We start from the raw sequence: 18229 nt of genomic DNA, 5'->3' as shown, positions 1-18229 counted from the left end.
TTTTAGTTTGCTCGATCACTGCTGCTCTTTGTCTCTCTCTTTCTGTTCATTTACAAACAGTACCCAGCTACAACACAATGACAGGCACATATGCTGATGCTCTTACATTCATATTCCTGCACCAACAAAAAAAAAATCCTGCTTTTTCTCACCCATCTCATCATACATGGAAGCCATTAGTCCATTACCCTGCAGACTACTGAGGACTGGACTTTTTTTTTTGTTCCTTCCTGTGTTAATCAGGATGTCAGCTGGGAGTGTCACATGTAATTTATCCACAAAACCACAGCAATTCCACAGAGACGGTAAGTACAGTCATAATGACATAATATTGGACTGGGACAAAGTTTCAAGGCATGACAGAAAATTAGAATTTTCCTCCCCTGTACGTATCCCTCTTTTTTTTTTTCCTCCAGACATTCTGTAAGTAAAAAAAATGCTTTACACCATGAGCAAAAGTTTGTGTTTCTTTTTTCCCCTCAATTGGACAACTCTCACATTTGAAAACTGTTTTCTCATGAGAGTTTGTTAGAAGTTTGACACATGTAATATCTGAGCATTGTAAATACTCATTGTTTTTCTCTTCCTGCCCTAATCAAACGCACTGAGGCTGTAATACACAGCATCACGTGCGAGTGTCTCTCGGCACACATCGTCGGGACAGATGCTTGTTTTATGTACCTGCCAGGCAAAGCGATATTCCAGATAATGCTCAGCTGCACCCACTCGGTTTTTTCTTTTCCAGCACTCATATATTTCTTCAGCTTTTGGCCTCTGCTGTCGCCAAGGCAATTTAGTCCGAGAAAAACTGCAGAATCAGCAACCTCGTTCCACTCGGAGGTAAAATTGGAAGTGTTGAAAAGCCTCGCCTGCAACCCTCCCCCCCCCGACTATCAAAATACTGTAAATCCCTTTCCTTCAGCTCACCTCCACTCCATCACTTTCTACTGCTCGTCACTGATGAGCTAAATTATGTTGGCTGCATTTACTGTTGGCAACGTTTAGTGAACTGGATTGGTTTGGGCTGGGGTTTTTTTTTTTTGTTTTTTTTGCTCATTTTGTTTGACTACAGTTTCTGCTGACTTCTGCCATGTAATACAGCAAATACAGCACTTGATGTTTATGTAATGTGCATATACTCAGGTTTCCTCGCTTGCAATCACCAAAAGGTTTTAGAATTTCGAGTGAAGTATGACAAAAGCCTCCATACCAACACAAAACCCACCGACATAATGTATGTGTAGTTTTCTTTCTATACTCACAGCCATTCATGTGGTATATTCTCATATCATGTTGACTGTCCCATCTGCACACACACAGCCAGGTTCATGAGTCATCAACATGTATATGCACACAAACAGCATACCCACACATGCACAGAGTGCAGTGGGTGCACAGCTCGGACATGAATCTCTCTCCGTGGAGGCTGGAGGAGTTGGGTTACTCATGAGCCCATAAACATGTGCTGGCAACACTCCGAGGTACTGCACTGTAATTACAAACGTTAGAAACAATATATAAAAGACCCTTTGCCCGACAAGGCCGTGCTCCGCGTTGCAATTAGCATCCGTGTCCAGAATTATCACCTTTCGGCAGCTGCCGCCGCACCGAGTGAAGGCCTTAAATCGGCAGTGTCCTCCTGGGCCCGCGAAATTGTCACATTTGCTCTTTATTCTCTTCTGCGCTTATTTTTTACTTGCGCAATCTGAGATTTGGCTAACAACGCCTACCTCTGTCGCCTCGCTTCCTGTTCCACCTCCACGTGATGGCGTCACATGTGCACGACGCACGATAACCAAAAAGCTACCTTGTACATTAACTCTGCGCAGCCCGCACATGCCCTCTTCTGCGAACCGAGCATACTGTGCTGCATGTGTAAAAGGAAAAAAAAACGAAAAAAGACTTATTAGACTCACAAGTACGTGCAGATGCACCACTTCACCCACGCATATGACACTGTGGGCTTTCGGTAACACGGTGTGCCAAAGCGTGCACATGTATGCAGCGAGTGGGCGCTACCGGGCGAGGCCGAGGCCACAGAGGAGCTTGTGTGCGTGTGAAGTGTGCGGGTGTGTTGGTGTAGGGTGAACATGCGGCAGTAAGAGTTGGCCGGTGTACAGGCAGGCAGAAGTGTAGGGTGAGCTTATTAGTAAACAGGCTACAGAGAAAAGACCCTACAGCCCTCTGCCGCTGCTACTGCTGCTGCTGGCTACTCAACCGATCAGGCTCTCTGTCTCCGCTCCTCTCGATTGTGTTTTTCACTTCCTCTCTGTTTACGTTGCTGTAAACTGTCTCTCACTCCATTCCCCCCCCCCCCCTCCCCCCCCCCCCCCCCCCCCCCCTCTCTGTCTTTCCTTCTCGTAGGCAGTGAGACAGTTTTGATCTCCAAGCGCAAACAGTTTTGGCCAGAGAGAGAAATTATGCAAACACACACTGCCGATTGTAAGTACCCCAACGTGTTAGAAATGTTTTGGGCTTTTTTTTGTACAGGATGATGTATTCTGATGCTGTTGGATTGTCTTGCATTTCAATTTCATTGAGATAGGGGCCTGTAATTAAACGCTGTGCAGATTACGTCTCCGCTTTGTCTACATGTATTTTCTTTCTCTTTGTGAGCCTGGAACAGATTAAAATCATAATGTGTTGGGCCTTTATCCCTTTTTTTAGAAAGGCCAAGGTCCCGATGGCTTTATTAGCGCAGCACATTAAGAAAGAAAAAACAAACAAAACAAAGATAATCTTTTCGCGCACATGCGCAGAAAACACTTATCCGAACTGCCTGCTAGACAACGACTTGACTCTCCCTCTCTCTCCCTATGCATGGTCCTGAAACTGTTGGAAAATGGCTTCCACTCTGTGCCTTCCAGCTCTCAGCTCCCTGCCGCCATTTTGTGCATCGCTGCCAAAGTAGTCAGGTAGCAGAAGAACAGAGTAAAGTGGGAAAGAACAAAGTGGGTGCAACTGGATGCTGGGTTCAGGGGGAAAAGGGGGGAATAAAGTCTAATAAACTGTGAAAAGGTGTGCAAATTGAGGAAGAGTAGCGCTCTAATGTACAGTGACAGGACAATTAGCGTGCCTATTTCTTATGGGGAAATGTTTTAATTGTTGTTGGCTGATTAGATAAAAATCAAGCGGCCTCCACTCTGGATCACTTCCAGCTCCTCTTTTCAACAAGCTGACCTCGAGTGGACACCATAAACAGGGCCTTTTTTTTCATAGGGGCAAATGTGCGCTGGCAGTGGCCACAGTTGTGTCGCACCCTTGCGCGTTGCCTCCAAGCCCCGCCTGCTTTCTCTCAACATAACCTGCTGTCTTGTAGCTACTTAAAGCCAGTGAATGGATAAAATCTTTAACCTCTGCTTTTTAACCTGTCTCCACCCTAACCACAGTGCACCGAGCTGGAGCTTCAGCCCATAACTGCGGCTGTATTGTACGGACTTAGTAACCCCAGGCACCACCCTGCAATCTATAGCTATAGTGACTGGCTGCCTGCGGCTCTGGAATTCTGTGTGCGCTCCATGTTTGATTATAAGTGCAGATTTTATTAAAGCCCTTCTCTCATTTACAGCCCACAGACACTAAAGCAGGTGTTCAGTAGGTGTATAAAGCTCTCTTGATCCCCCACTACAAGTCTGAAATGACACACACCATTTCTTTTTTTTAATTTTTGTTTGCTTTGCTTCTGGGACTGTTTCAGGTTAACAGCCCAGTATTGCAACAGCGAGTTAAAGAAAAGAAGAAGAAAAAGTCTGGGGTTGGGAGAAAAAAAATCATACATAATATAATTATTGTAAAGTCATAAAAGCAGAAATTATGTTAGAAAAAGCAAAATTGACCTAAAAAGCAGAGGGAAAAAAGACTTGCTTGAAATTGCAAGGTTGGATGAACCTCATCGCACCAGCTCCAAGAACTTTGTTATACGTGTGCGTGTGTGTGTGTGTGTGTGTGTGTGTGTGTGTGTGTGTGTGTGTGTGTGTGTGTGTGTGTGTGTGTGTGTGTGTGTGTGTGTGTGAAGAAAGGGGCTAAAGTGTTCCACGGAAAAACAGCAAACATCAGCTATATTGTAAATGACCAGAAAATAAATGAGCAGATTGACACCATTCATCGGGTTGTACCTGTTAATAGCGTCAAGTGTTATAAAACCTCCCTCACTGTATCATTGTGCCTCACTGCTGCCATGTAACTGATTTAGACAGTAGGTGCAAAATATAGCAGAGGTCCCTCTGGCAGTAAAACCTGGCCTATTTAGGCCTGTCACATACACGTTCTCTATGAGACAGCCACTCAGTCAGCGGCAGCTCCGAATGCACTCTGTACCCTTTGACTGCTCACTCCTTAATCTGCCCATGTGCTTGCATATGGGACAGAGAGGCCTCCATGTTGTGTTTGTAGTATGAATTATGAATCCTGTTGCATAACCGCGGCCTGCTTCTAGGGCATATCACTACAACATCTACCCAGAGACCAAAGCTTGAATACATTTACCGGCCTAGACCTCTTGGAAATAATACTGTGAAGCTGTGCCTGCCTGCATTTGTTTATGGTTATATGGAGCAGATGGCCATGCAACAGGGTCATGTAGTCACACACTGGCTGCCTCACTTGTACTGTCACACGCACAAACCCCTATAGGCAGAAACGTAGCAATCTTCAAAGCATTGAAGGCGATTGAAGGCACAGCAGTTCATTCAGTCATTTTTCTTTTATACCTCACTGTTTAGGTGTGGGTAGGTGTGTGTGTGTGTGTGGGGGGGGGGGGGTATTAAAAGTTGTTATCAGGATATATAACTGTATATTCCCATTTATGCTGGCAGCTATCCTGGAACTGTAGGAACTGGTGCTAAAACCTTCTGCCAAATCAATGCTAACTATGGTTGACTGCGCTGTATTTACAGCGTTAGATTTCAGCGGTGAGCCTGACTAAACGCAGCTGTAGCCTGAGAGTTACAGGCTCTTGAAGGTTACAAACTGTGCAGATCCCCGTCTGCCTGCTCTGGCCTGCTGTCTGTCAGCTGAAGTTCATATTCAGGGAGAAAGGTATTTGTTCAACCCTCTAAATATAGCTGGTGACAGATGCCGCTCAAAGGGGCACTGCCCATTTGAAAGGGGCCCTGCGAGCAGGCCGGCGCTGAACACAGTGCATGTAGACGTGTCAGAGCTATAGCCTTCCTCTAATAGACAGAGGCCTTGCAGGTCACCAGCAGCCACATGGCAGTGCACATTTCACCAGAGCTCTTTAGAGTGGCAATACGAAGATTAAGACTTTGACTTCGCTGAGCAAAAAAAGGTTACTTTTTTTGTATTTTTATACATTTATTTAACTCGGTATCAACGTAACCCACTATGGGAAACTAACACAGTTCAAGTTTCTTAAGACCTGTATCTATAAAAATACCAGTGTCCTAAGAAGAAGAAGGTGAGGGAGCATACATAGAAATAACCCCACAAAGCATAACGTGAGGGTTAACATCATTTTAAAGTGAAATCATGCACTTCTGTACCACCTATGCAAAATAAAACCAACCATCCACCTTTGAATAAATAATAAATTCTCATTGTTAAGTGCCCTCTGATAACTGTAATTTTGAATGTCTTGAGCAATAATCTGTAGAGTCATTGAAAACATAGACAGGCACCATTACTCAGGGGGCCCAGATTTGCGACAGTGTGAGACACCTGCTTTCAAGCTTTTTTTCTGGGTAGACCTTTGTCTTCAATTCAATTCAATTCAATTCAGTTTTATTTATATAGCGCCAAATCACAACAAAAGTCGCCTCAAGGCGCTTCATAGATACAGAGAAAAACCCAACAATCATATGACCCCCTATGAGCAAGCACTTTGGCGACAGTGGGAAGGAAAAACTCCCTTTTAACAGGAAGAAACCTCTGGCAGAACCAGGCTCAGGGAGGGGTGACCATCTGCTGCGACCGGTTGGGGTGAGAGAAGGAAGACAGGATAAAGACATGCTGTGGAAGAGAGACAGAGATTAATAACAGATATGATTCAATGCAGAGAGGTCTATTAACACATAGTGAGTGCGAAAGGTGACTGGAAAGGAAAAACTCAATGCACCATGGGAATCCCCCGACAGCCTACATCTGTTGCAGCATAACTAAGGGAGGATTCAGGGTCACCTGGTCCAGCCCTAACTATATGCTTTAGCAAAAAGGAAAGTTTTAAGCCTGATCTTGAAAGTAGAGATAGTGTCTGTCTCCCGAATCCAAACTGGAAGCTGGTTCCAGAGAAGAGGGGCCTGAAAACTGAAGGCTCTCCCTCCTATTCTACTTTTAAATACTCTAGGAACAACAAGTAGGCCTGCAGAGCGAGAGCAAAGTGCTCTAATAGGGTGATATGGTACTACAAGGTCATTAAGATAAGATAGGGCCTGATTATTTAAGACCTTGCATGTGAGGAGCAGGATTTTGAATTCAATTCTGGATTTAACAGGAAGCCAATGAAGGGAAGCCAAAACAGGAGAAATATTCTCTCTCTTTCTAGTCCCTGTCAGCACTCTTGCTGCAGCATTTTGGATTAGCTGAAGGCTTTTCAGTGAGTTTTTTGGACATCCTGATAATAATGAATTACAGTAGTCCAGCCTGGAAGTAATAAATGCATGAACTAGTTTTTCAGCGTCACTCTGAGACAGGATATTTCTAATTTTAGAGATGTTGTGCAAATGGATGAAAGCAGTCTTACATATTTGTTTAATATGTGCGTTGAAGGACATATCCTGGTCAAAAATAACTCCAAGGTTCCTCACAGCGTTACTGGAGGCCAAGGTAATGCCATCCAGAGTAAGAATCTGGTTAGATACCATATTTCTAAGCTTTTCAGGGCCGAGTACAATAACCTCAGTTTTATCTGAATTAAGAAGCAGAAAGTTAGCGGTCATCCAGGTCTTTATGTCTTTAAGACATTCCTGCAGTTTAACTAATTGGTGTGTGTTATCTGGCTTCATGGACAGATAGAGCTGGGTGTCATCTGCATAGCAGTGAAAATGTATGCTATGTCTTCTAATGATGCTGCCTAAGGGGAAGCATGTATAGTGTAAACAGAATTGGTCCTAGCACTGAACCCTGTGGAACTCCATAATTAACCTCAGTGTGTGAAGAGGACTCTCTATTTACATGTACAAATTGGAGTCTATTAGATAGATATGATACAAACCACTGCAGCGCAGTACCTGTAATACCTACAGCATGTTCTAATCGCTCTAATAGGATATTATGATCAACAGTATCGAACGCTGCACTGAGGTCTAGCAGGACAAGCACAGAGATGAGTCCACTGTCAGAGGCCATAAGAAGATCATTTGTAACCTTCACTAAAGCTGTTTCTGTGCTGTGATGAGCTCTGAAACCTGACTGAAACTCTTCAAATAAACCATTCCTCTGCAGATGATCTGTTAGCTGTTTGACAACTACTCTTTCAAGGATTTTTGATATGAAAGGAAGGTTGGAGATTGGCCTATAATTAGCTAAGACTGCTGGGTCTGAGTAAAGGTTTAACTACAGCCACCTTGTAGGCCTGTGGTACATAGCCGATCATTAGAGATAGGTTGATCATATTTAAGATCGAAGAATTAATTAATGGCAGGACTTCTTTGAGCAGTTTTGTAGGAATGGGGTCTAAAAGACACGTTGATGGTTTGGAGGAAGTAATTATTGAAGTTAACTCAGAAAGATCAATTGGAGAAAAAGAGTCTAAATGAATATTAATGGTACTAAGAGTAGCTGTAGATAATATTACATCTATGGGATGATTATTGGTCATTTTTCCTCTAATGATAAGAATTTTATTTGTGAAGAAGTTCATGAAGTCATTACTAGTTAGCGTTGAGGGAATTGTTGGCTCAACAGTGCTCTGAGTTTTTGTCAGCCTGGCTACAGTGCTGAAGAGAAACCTGGGGTTGTTCTTATTTTCTTCAATCAGTGATGAATAGTAAGATGTTCTGGCTTTGTGGAGGGCTTTCTTATAAAGCAGCAAATTATTTCTCCAGGCTAAATGATGATCCTCTAAATTATGTGACACGCCATTTCCTCTCCAGATTACGAGTAATCTGCTTTAGACTATGTGTTTGAGAATTATACCACGGAGTCAGGTACTTCTGATTTGAGACCTTAGTTTTCACTGGAGCTACAGTATCCAGAGTCATACGTAGTGAGGAGGTAGAATTATTAACAAGATAATCGACCTCTGTTGGAGTAGCGTTCAGGTAGCTGCTCTGCTCTATGTTGGTACAGGGCATTGAAGATGATAACAGTGGGTGGATTATATTCTTAAACTTAGTTACAGCGCTTTCAGAAAGACATCTACTGTGATAAAGTCTACTCTCCACCGCTGTGTAATCAATTATTGTAAATGTAAATGTTATCAGGAAAGGATCAGACAGGAGAGGGTTTTCAGGAAACACTGTTAAATGTTCAGTTTCTATGCCATATGTTAAAGGCCCCTTTCAAGTTAAGTGGTGGGTGGGTTCTTTTACATTTTGAGAGAAGCCAATTGAGTCTAATAACAGATTAAATGCCATGTTGAGGCTGTCATTTTTAGCATCTACATGGATGTTAAAATCACCCACAATAATTATTTTATCTGAGCTGAGAACTAAAATCAGATAAAAAGTCTGAGAAATCAGACAGAAACTCTGTGTGAGGCCCAGGTGGACGATATGTGATAACAAGTAAGACTAGTTTCTGAGTTTTACAGCTGGGGTGGGCAAGGCTAAGCATCAGGCTTTCAAATGAATTAAAAGTCCGTTTTCGTCTTGCTGTGCATCCTGCAGCCTGTGTGTATATGCATGCAAATGTGTGGATGTTTCTTTGTGTATGTGCAATTGTACACTGCGTGAGAGAGATGAGAAGCAGCTGGCAAGGTTGGGCTGAGTGGTGTGGGAAACCCCTGCTGTGTACATTGTCATTACAGTGATTGGGGTCTCATTTGTTTTTTACCCCTAGAGTTGGGGCCGCAGGGCCACACTGGAATGAGCTAAGTTTGCCTAATCCAGCCCTCCTCACCTGGCATGTTTATGGCTCTGCTGCGGGATGGAGGGGTTGGAGGGGTATAAGTCAGTGGGGCCAGTTCATCTCGCAGTCTTACAGGCAGACACACACTTTAACCACGTTGGCGTGAGTACATGCACACTTGCACATGTATGCATTTGCTCATCTGCATGCACAAACACCACAAGTGTCAAGTGCGTTCAGTGCACATGCGCTAATGTGTTCGTGCAGCATCACAAACACGCGCTATGCACACACTGTACATTCAAACTTATTGATGTGAACTTTGAACTCCCTGTTCTTTCATTCCTAACACACACTTGCACAAGGTTTGCAAGCTCAGTATCTGCCTCATGCAGAGGTGACGGGGAGGTCAGCCTGTCTGACTTTGAGCAGAATCCCCCTGTGGCTTGCCCCAGCCATTCCCCCTGGCATGTGTAACAGGACCTGCCCAAGCAGCCTCTCCTCTTCCCCCAGCTCCTGTCCTCCTCCTACTGCTGCCTGCCCCTTGGCCCTGGTATAAATAGATGGGTCATGACTGCTGTGCTATCTGTATCGAGGGTGGTGGGGGGTGAATAGTCCACCCTGTCTATCTACAAGATTCCTCGTGTCTGCACCACTTCTGCTGCAGCAGGACATAAAAAGAAAAACAGGTATTTCTGACCACATCATTTGTGACTAGAGACTGTACACTAATGTCACCATGTTGAGTGTGTATGGGTGTACTTGCAAAGTTGAACTATAGTGTAGTGTGTGAGTGATCTTTTTACCCTGAATACAATGTTTTTTATAGATATTATTGTATTTTCTTTTTTTCTTTTTTTTTACCCATCAGGATTTTTGTACATGAGGAAGACCCTCCAGTGGTGTAGTGGTTAACACATATGCTTGGGAAGTCAAAGGGCACTTGTTCAGTTCCAGCTGGAGACATACATCCCTTTAGGGCTTGTATCTAGCATCTAACTCTGACAAAGTATGCAGAGCCACCTGCTGTGGTGACCCCTTGTGGCAAGTAAGAAGCTTTTTGTTTTATTTTATTATTCTTGAAGGTTGGCCTGGTAGTTTTTGGTTATCAAACAAACGGTTAAATGAATGCTATAGAAAACCTGTGTCCACATTGACTTTCAGTACAGATGATGTAGTAATTGTCTGATTAGATATTAGCCAATAAGTAAGCATATGATTTCAAATTTACCGCTTGAAATTTCGTGCTACTTGCAGATCTCGTCGGTTTGACTAGGTCACTGGATATGCAACATAGTTGTACTTGTGCGTCGTAAACTTTATTACATCTTTGGCCAAAAGTCAACTATTTGCCTCTATACATATGTATAGAAACAAAAAATGCAAATTGCATGACTTTAATGAACTTTGTAGATCCTTCTGAGTGCCAGAAATATCCCCTTGCAGTAAAAACTACATTGCTAGTGCTACTGCACTGTCACCTCTAGCTTTTATGGTGAAACATCAGAAGTCAGTCTTGACTGTGACCAAATAAAAGGCGAGAAGGTTTAAATATTGATTTTACTGTTGTAGTGGTTTGTATTATCATTTATTTATTTTAGGTAAATGAAGAGCATTTAATATATACTAACATTTCTTTCTGTAACCATCTTTTATGTCGGTGATACAATGTTGTTGAGGTTAATACTGCTGCCTCACAGCCAGAAGGTTCTGGTAATGAACGACAGTATATTCATGCTGGTATGTTCTATAAGTGCAGAATAGATGAGATACAGTAAAGCTTTGAGTGGTCAGTAAAACGACAAAACATGATGGAAATTTGTAATTTGCAGGAATGAATAATAAGAATCTGAGGTTGGATATTACATTAAAGTGGTCTTTAAAAAAAATCTACCCACTCGCTGACCTTAAACCACCAGAACCTCAAAGATCAGGTTGCAAGGTTATAGCTGAACTGATTGGCAATGTAGCACTTAGACTCAAGTGTGATTAAGTTAAAGTGAGTTTTTAAGCAGCGCCTAGCTTTGCTGTGAACACTGTGTGAAAATATGATTAGATAAATCAGCAAAATGTTTTACCTTACTTCCTTTTTCCAAGCTTATGTGCATGTGTTTCAAACTGTGACCTTCTGTATGAGATTTGGTTTCACGTGTGCATCCATATATGTGTTTTATGGGACATTGTGAGGCAAAGATGTGCAGAAAGCAGAACTTGAGCTGAGGGAAGTGTGAGGCTGAAGCAGTACTTTAGTTACAGAGCCAGCTTGTTGAGTTTGCACGACAACCAAAGAAGAGTTCCAGATTGTCCTCTATAACTGCGGTAAAAAAAAAACAAGTGTGCAACATGAGTATGGACCTGTGGGTGTGTGTATATATGCTTGCATTTCATGTTAGTTCTCTACAGTACATGTGCGTGGGTGTAAGCGTGAATATTTTCCTGTCACTGGAAGATAGCAACTGGCTCTGACTTCACTTGAAAATGATATTTTTCATTATTTATTGGTCGGGACCCCAGGGTCATATACTATATTAGATTAAAGTATGTTCAATCAGCAGATGTAGAGGACAATGTGTCTTGACCCTACATTATGAAGTCTGGGCCCCGCGCCACAGAGAGTTTTGCAGGACTGCAAAATAAAATGAGGTATATGCTTTAGCATACGGTTTTCTCTATGATTTAGGTCCTAAAATCATTGCAAGTTGAGCTCCGCAGTGGAGTTTGTTCTAAGTTCAGGCCTTCTGCAAAGCAGTGTTATTCTAGAGCATCTAAATATATGAATTTAAGTGTTGTCCATCATAAGTAAATTAAGTCCTTGTAAATTATGCAAGCTCCGTTTGTCATTACTAAATGTGTGTGCAAATGTATATGTGTGCTAACTGTAGGTTGCCATATTTCTTCTCTCAGGTTGTTTCTGTCTGCAAAGTATCTGTTTAGTCCTTTTGTGTCTGTTATACTGTACAGGTGTGTGCCTGCGCATATTTACAACCCACAGCTCTATGGTGTAAGTAAGGTGGTGTTGAATAATGCAGGGAACCTCAGACTCACCACTGAGCAGACGCAATGGGGCCTCTCAGCTCAAGACATACTGCTTTGTATTGTGCTGTGCTGTACACTTCTGTCTTCCCAGTACATTAGATTATATACAGTAATCAGCCGACTGTATGGCACGAAACACGCACAATGGTGTGGTTTTATCAAAGAACACATGAGCATGAACCGCACTGTAAATAAATATAACCCCCATATACAAACTGCAAGCAAAGCCAGACACGTCTTCACCCAAAGGTCCAAAATGCAGCGTTTGAACTGGCTGCAGTGTTTGCAATTGATCTCACATATGTCAAATCTAAAAGTCATCATGCAGGAGTATTTTTCTGTTTCCCCTTTTGTCTTTGTTGCAGAAGTAACAGATTTTCCCTCTTGGGTTTTTCCACATGGAGACTACCTGACATGCTGCTGAAACCATGATGGAGGGAGGAGGTTATAGGCCAGTGGGCCCTTCCAGCCCCTTTTCTCGATGCATGTTATATAGCAGGTGAGAAACATTAACGGAGGCAGCAGCAGCTGCAGACCTCTGCTCCACACATGTGGGCCAGGATATGAGCTAGCTTGAGCTCTCCCACTCTCAACTTTAGTGAGCAAGGTTATCGCTCAGAACCACAGGAAACAGTGCTGCCAAACTGGAAACAGCATAGCTCTGTTTAATATACGTTACTTTGAACACTGATCTTAATAGTATATAGGTTTGCCAGAACTTGATCTAAAATGATATTTGCTTATTTGTCATGTGACTGGCCACACCCACCCTAGCTTCTAAAAGCTATGTGATATTTGTGAATATAATAATGTTTCTGAGTGTTTTTGAGGTTAGCGTGTTTGCTATACAATGTTCATTATGAATATACCATTTAAGTTATTTACTGGTTGCATTTGAATATGGAAATGTCTTGGCTGCGCAATTTGCTTGAGACATGTGTGCCTTGTTGGGTCATTTGAATTACCCCCCTCAGCCCGGGCCATGAACCCGGAGACCCAGTTGTCACATTGTGTTTTGAGCGCACAGACTCTGGCCGTGGTGGTGAGGTGTCCCAGAGGAGAGTGGCATGTTTCTGTGAATCATAACCGCTGTTCTGTGTTCAGTGAGCCTTGTCAAAGCGGATTACCTGCATGAACGGGGACCTGAAAGGACTTTGTTTTTAAAGACTGTCCTTTGGGGTGAGGTAGTAGGTTGTATAGTTTTAGGGTCGTACCCTTCCTGTCAGATAACTATACAACTTACTGTCTTTCCTGAAGTGGCTGTAATGTCGTCAGATGCCTTTGGTGGAGTGCACGGATCCAGATCGACGCACTGCTTGCTAACGGCTCAGTAGCCCGAGTTTGATAGCAGAAAGTTATTAAGGACTGTAGCCGCTTTGTGGAAGTCGTTGATTGCCAATAAAGTACAACTGTGTTTTCATTGTAAGCGTTCATTCTTTTTGTGTAAAACACAACAACAGCAAAAATGTCCTCTTCATATCTCAGCAGACACTTTGCGCTGCATAATCGTTTCCAAAGGTTCCTCCTGTTTAGCCGCCAGTCTCTTTGTTCATTTTCTTTGCACTTGTAAAAATCTAAAAGAAATCATCACAATTTGGGGGGTTTTAGTAATTAAAACTCGACAAAAATCTCAGTGTTTGCTTTTCATGTAGGTATGGTTTTTGTCAAATTCTGTATATTCATTTACAGATTGTATATGTCATCATAACGCTTTTATCATTACCAAAGATTTTACCCAGCCTGTAGGGCCTTTACTGATGTTCGTACGGGGTGAGGTAGTAGGTTGTGTGGTTTCAGGGTAGTGATTTTGCCCAATCAGGAGATAACTATACAACCTACTGCCTTCCCTGAAGGGCAGCAATACTTCACCATTCACACACATCAGGAGGCATTTTGTTCATATCATTAAAAAAAACTCCATATTGACAAACTAAACCACATGAATCACCTGAGTCTAAGAAATTTTATACAAAGATGTCAAATCAGACGATAGCAGCGGAAGGAACCAGCAGGTAAAGTCTGTGCAGTAAGGAAAATGTCTTTGACTCAGATTTTTTTTTTATTTTTTTGCTTCAAAATTAATAATAAAAAATAAGGTGATTGATCATTGCTCCTTGGTGTTCTCTTCTTTGGTTTATTCTCTCATCGGATGTTTCAAACTTTTGAAGCTCCTTTGGTTTTCAAACTATCTTCCTGAGGTAAACTTTACATACAGTTTACATACAGTGCTGGTCTCTTATGAGAAAAGGCAGAACTTAAACGGCACTATGCAAAATCGTGGAACGCCATTGGTCTGTTCTGACCTCTTTATCTTTCGAGAAATATTGGAAACACAAGTGGCATCCTGGGATCAGCCGGGGACCTCGGTGTGTTCTAAAACTCCAGAGCACAAGATATGGAAAGAAGAACCTTGGCACTACAGGGGGCTGAAGCATATGGTAGTAGATGGTGTTCTCTTTCTGGCCAGCAGCACATATAAATACACAGACACACACACACACAGATGGATAACAAGGTGAGTGCCAGCCGCTATCCCAACATGGACATCAGACATAGCTCACTGTCTGAGACTGCAGCCCGGTATCTCATATCAAGGTCAGGCTTGAGGTTGTCACTCACAGCGAGAGTTCTTGCACACCCTTGGATTTTTTTAGCCAGTTGTCACATAACAAGTGACAGCTTTGCGCAAGAAGCAACTATTTCTCATTTTTGACATAATCCAGTCCCTACAGGCACTAAAACTCCAGCGTGTTGCACTGCCACCTGTATATCATTTCCTATGTCAGAGTTTCACACATATCAGACGTTAGCAGCCATGCTGAGCTTCTTGTGCAGCCACCAGATGTCTCTGACACAAAGAGGGGAATGGCTTGACAGCACATCACTGGAGTAACACTGCTCAGAGCTGTAACATTGTAGCGTGGGAAGAAGTCTACCACAGCACTGCATTCTGTGTGTCTAGACCAGTGTTGGGTGTATTTGTATGTGGGCTGCACCCACTGGGTAGCTGTACCCCTGCCAGCCAACAGGCTGAATTGATTTGGTCCTCGGCCATGGTGATGGAGCAAAAGGGAGCTGAATACTAAGCCTGCTGAGACAATGACTCTGTGTGCATCCTGTCTCTTGGGTTGCATCTCTAAAGGCCATGCACCATCCTTCATCTCCTCCTGCTTTGCCACTTCACCCAAAACACTACAAAAAGCTCTGACATCCGCTTTGGGATACCCCCCACCCCCACCCATGTCAATGCAATAAGGAACTAATGAAATGCTTGCAAGGCTCAGGCTGACACATATGAGTCAGAATTCAATAATATACTGTTGCTTTTTCCAAAGTTGCCAGGAATTTGAAAAGAAGAATACTTGCAGCAGCGCTTTTATAAGAGCTTGCATGATGTCATTCCTGTATAAATGGAATGGTGTTATTGATTGAGTGTAAGTGGATAGGATTGAAAGCTCTGTGTGGGCAGGTCCTGCAAATAAACCACTGAGCAGTTTACATTTGCTGAAATGAAGCAAAGCTAAGCGTGGTTTCAAAATAGCTTCCGCCACCACATTAAATATGCGATGATAAAATGAGTTTGAAGTATAGAACCAAGGAAATGAAATTATTTTGTTTGCGTATTTATATTTTCTGCACACAGAGTCATTTCTAATTAATCACATTTAACACTGATCCCTCCAGTCACTAGACCTCTCTCACTCTTTAAAGACATGGCAAAGGCGCCACCTAGTGGACGCTCTACACTTTTCTTTGTGCCATATTTGCTGAATATTTTATTTCTATATGAACCATTTTGGCCACATTGAATTATTTGACCGTTTGCAAATTCATATTCTTTCCATATATTGATGAGTGAATCGAGTAATTATTGCAGTAACACCAGTTAGGCCTCCAATAAGTTGACCACAAAGGGGTGATTGTGACTGGATGACTGGATGCAGGCAGCCTGGGAAAGCGGCTGTTGAGTTCTCGTGAGTGGGCAGACAACAGTGATGCACCTACATCATAAATACAAGAAATGAATGCTGCGGGCGTCAGTGTTCTGTCAGTGTGAATGTTTGTGCTAAGGAAAACAAAGACAGACATTGTTGTTGCTGATAGTGGAGATTACTTTTTGGGCAGTTTAGCCTGATGTGATCTTTGGCACCATAGTACAAAACTGGTTGATTAAAATAAAATGTGTTTTCTACAAAGTATTTGTTAAAGTCTGCAGTTTTTCTAGAAGATGCTTAAAAAACATGTCATGTCCTTGCAAGTTCTTCAGCTGCTGTTTCTTACCAGCAGGTGGCAGTAGAGGTCGTGTAAAACTACCATAAGGACTCGAAAAAACATCCCCAGCCTGCTGTCGAAAGTCCCATCCAGGGCCTAAAACTTAACTTGTGTAACTGTTGATATCGAGGCCAACAATTCTAGCATCAACTAGCACGTTTTCTTTCAGTCGTTTTACCTCCAACATTGGGTCACATGTCATAGAATCATACTGTCATACTGTTAACACACCAACACAATGTAGTTGTAATTACGGACTCATTTTTGATCATGTTCTTCCTGATTTCCAGTTGGGGAAGAAAACACAGTATTAAGCAGACAAATCCATGATGTTCACTGTGGAGCGCTGAGTCTTCGAAAGAGCTGTAATTCTAAGGATGGGTTCTCTTTCGTAACCACAAAGTACTTCATCACACAGTTGCTTGTTCAGAGTTTGTTTTATTACAGCTAGGTTCACTTCATGGACAGACATGTTGTAAGCAGCTGTCATTAAATTATCTAGATGTGGAAAGTCTCCCCTTAATTAGGAAACCAGCTGTGATCCAGACAGAGAGTCTTGACCGGAGCCCATTACTGTGGACTCTGTCTGCTCTACTGAGCTGTGTTGCAACGAGCCGTATCTTCTCGGTCTAATGTTTCTCAATGTCCTCCTCACACAGTGAAGTCGCCAGCAGTTGTGGAGAAGCCTGGTAAACTGGAGCTGGTATCAATGTGGATGTCCATAGGAGCAAAAAGTCATTCCCATGTAATAACTTGACTTTTTTTTCTTAAAAGCTTAAAAGTTTCTTAAAAGCTTCTCGTGATTAAAGATTAAAATATACTTACCATATTTGGCTTTTCTGAAGCCTTAACTGTTCCCAGAAGTGAGTAACCTGGGAATAACTGGACTAACAATGCACAGTGCTCTTAATAATTTGGGCTGTTAGGTAAGGTAAGCCAAGCCTGAGTCACTAAAACGGCACCACAGTTATACTGATACACAGGAGACTGAGAGTGGAGGGTATGATTTAGCTGTGGGTGCTAAAAAAAAAAGAAAAAAGATATATCAAGGGTCGTGGAAGACGGCAATGGGGTGACAAGAATAAGACACAGACGCACACATAGGTAAAACAAACGTTATAGTGTTTACAGGTGTAGCAGTTCATGGGATAGGTTAGGTCAAGGCTGACACACCCACTGAAACTATGTCATAAATTAAATCGCTGTGTTAAACAAAAGATCCAACAAGATTTTGGTCAGTTATCAAAAAATGACTGATTAAAATGTTGAACATGCTCCAAGCAAACAGATAATGTAGTGAGTGAGCCTTCGGGTTATGTTGTTTTTTAGGCATTTATTATTGAGACCAAGCATGAACATATACAGTAGCTGTTGCTACAAATTAAGAACCAGTATAATACCATATTACACAACAGAAGCCATGAGCTGTTTTTTTAATGGATATGTTTGTTTGTGTTGTTTTCTGAGCACTGAGTAGTTTTGCGTTTGATAATTGCAATATTCTTTGGTATCTTCATGCAACTTCACTGGTTATAAAGAATTGAATAGGTTTACTGAAAACCTAGATGAAAACAGATTATGCACGAGCTTGTTCACACATATACACAAACATGCAAATGTGGCCTTGTTAGAGATCTGGTGTTTCAAACATAGGCTCAGGGGTCAGAATCAGCCTGGTGAAGACCTTTTTTGTCATTTTTTTTTTCTAATATTAACGTATTTTAGGGATTGAATGTGTAGTTAAACTCCTTTAAGCTGACAGAAAGGAGCACACTTAAGCTTAAAGTGGGCTCCTCGATATAAAATACATTAACAACCCTGTTATAGATTAGGACTGTAGAATAAATGCCTGATTACCATCAGCTAGCAACTTACAGTCTTAAAAATGAACGGGGTTAGATTATTTTGTTGAATAATATGAACACCAGCCATCACTGAACTTATGCTGTACATGCTG

At 42.2% G+C, this 18229-nt stretch overlaps 1 protein-coding gene across 2 annotated transcripts in view; it reads left to right on the top strand.

Moving 5' to 3' along the window:
* Window positions 1-18229, top strand: part of pparab (peroxisome proliferator-activated receptor alpha b) — an 85502-nt gene that overhangs the window by 28159 nt on the left and 39114 nt on the right. The gene's annotated exons all lie outside the window — the stretch shown is intronic.

The sequence above is a fragment of the Aulonocara sp. 'chitande type north' Nkhata Bay genome, linkage group LG7, assembly GCF_057382095.1.
Source record: "Aulonocara sp. 'chitande type north' Nkhata Bay isolate Kocher_YH1m ecotype deep benthic linkage group LG7, A_spYH_male_GT1.1, whole genome shotgun sequence".
Taxonomy (NCBI): domain Eukaryota; kingdom Metazoa; phylum Chordata; class Actinopteri; order Cichliformes; family Cichlidae; genus Aulonocara; species Aulonocara sp. 'chitande type north' Nkhata Bay.
The sequence above is the reverse complement of the archived record's forward strand: the minus strand, read 5'-3'. Positions and strand labels throughout refer to the sequence as shown.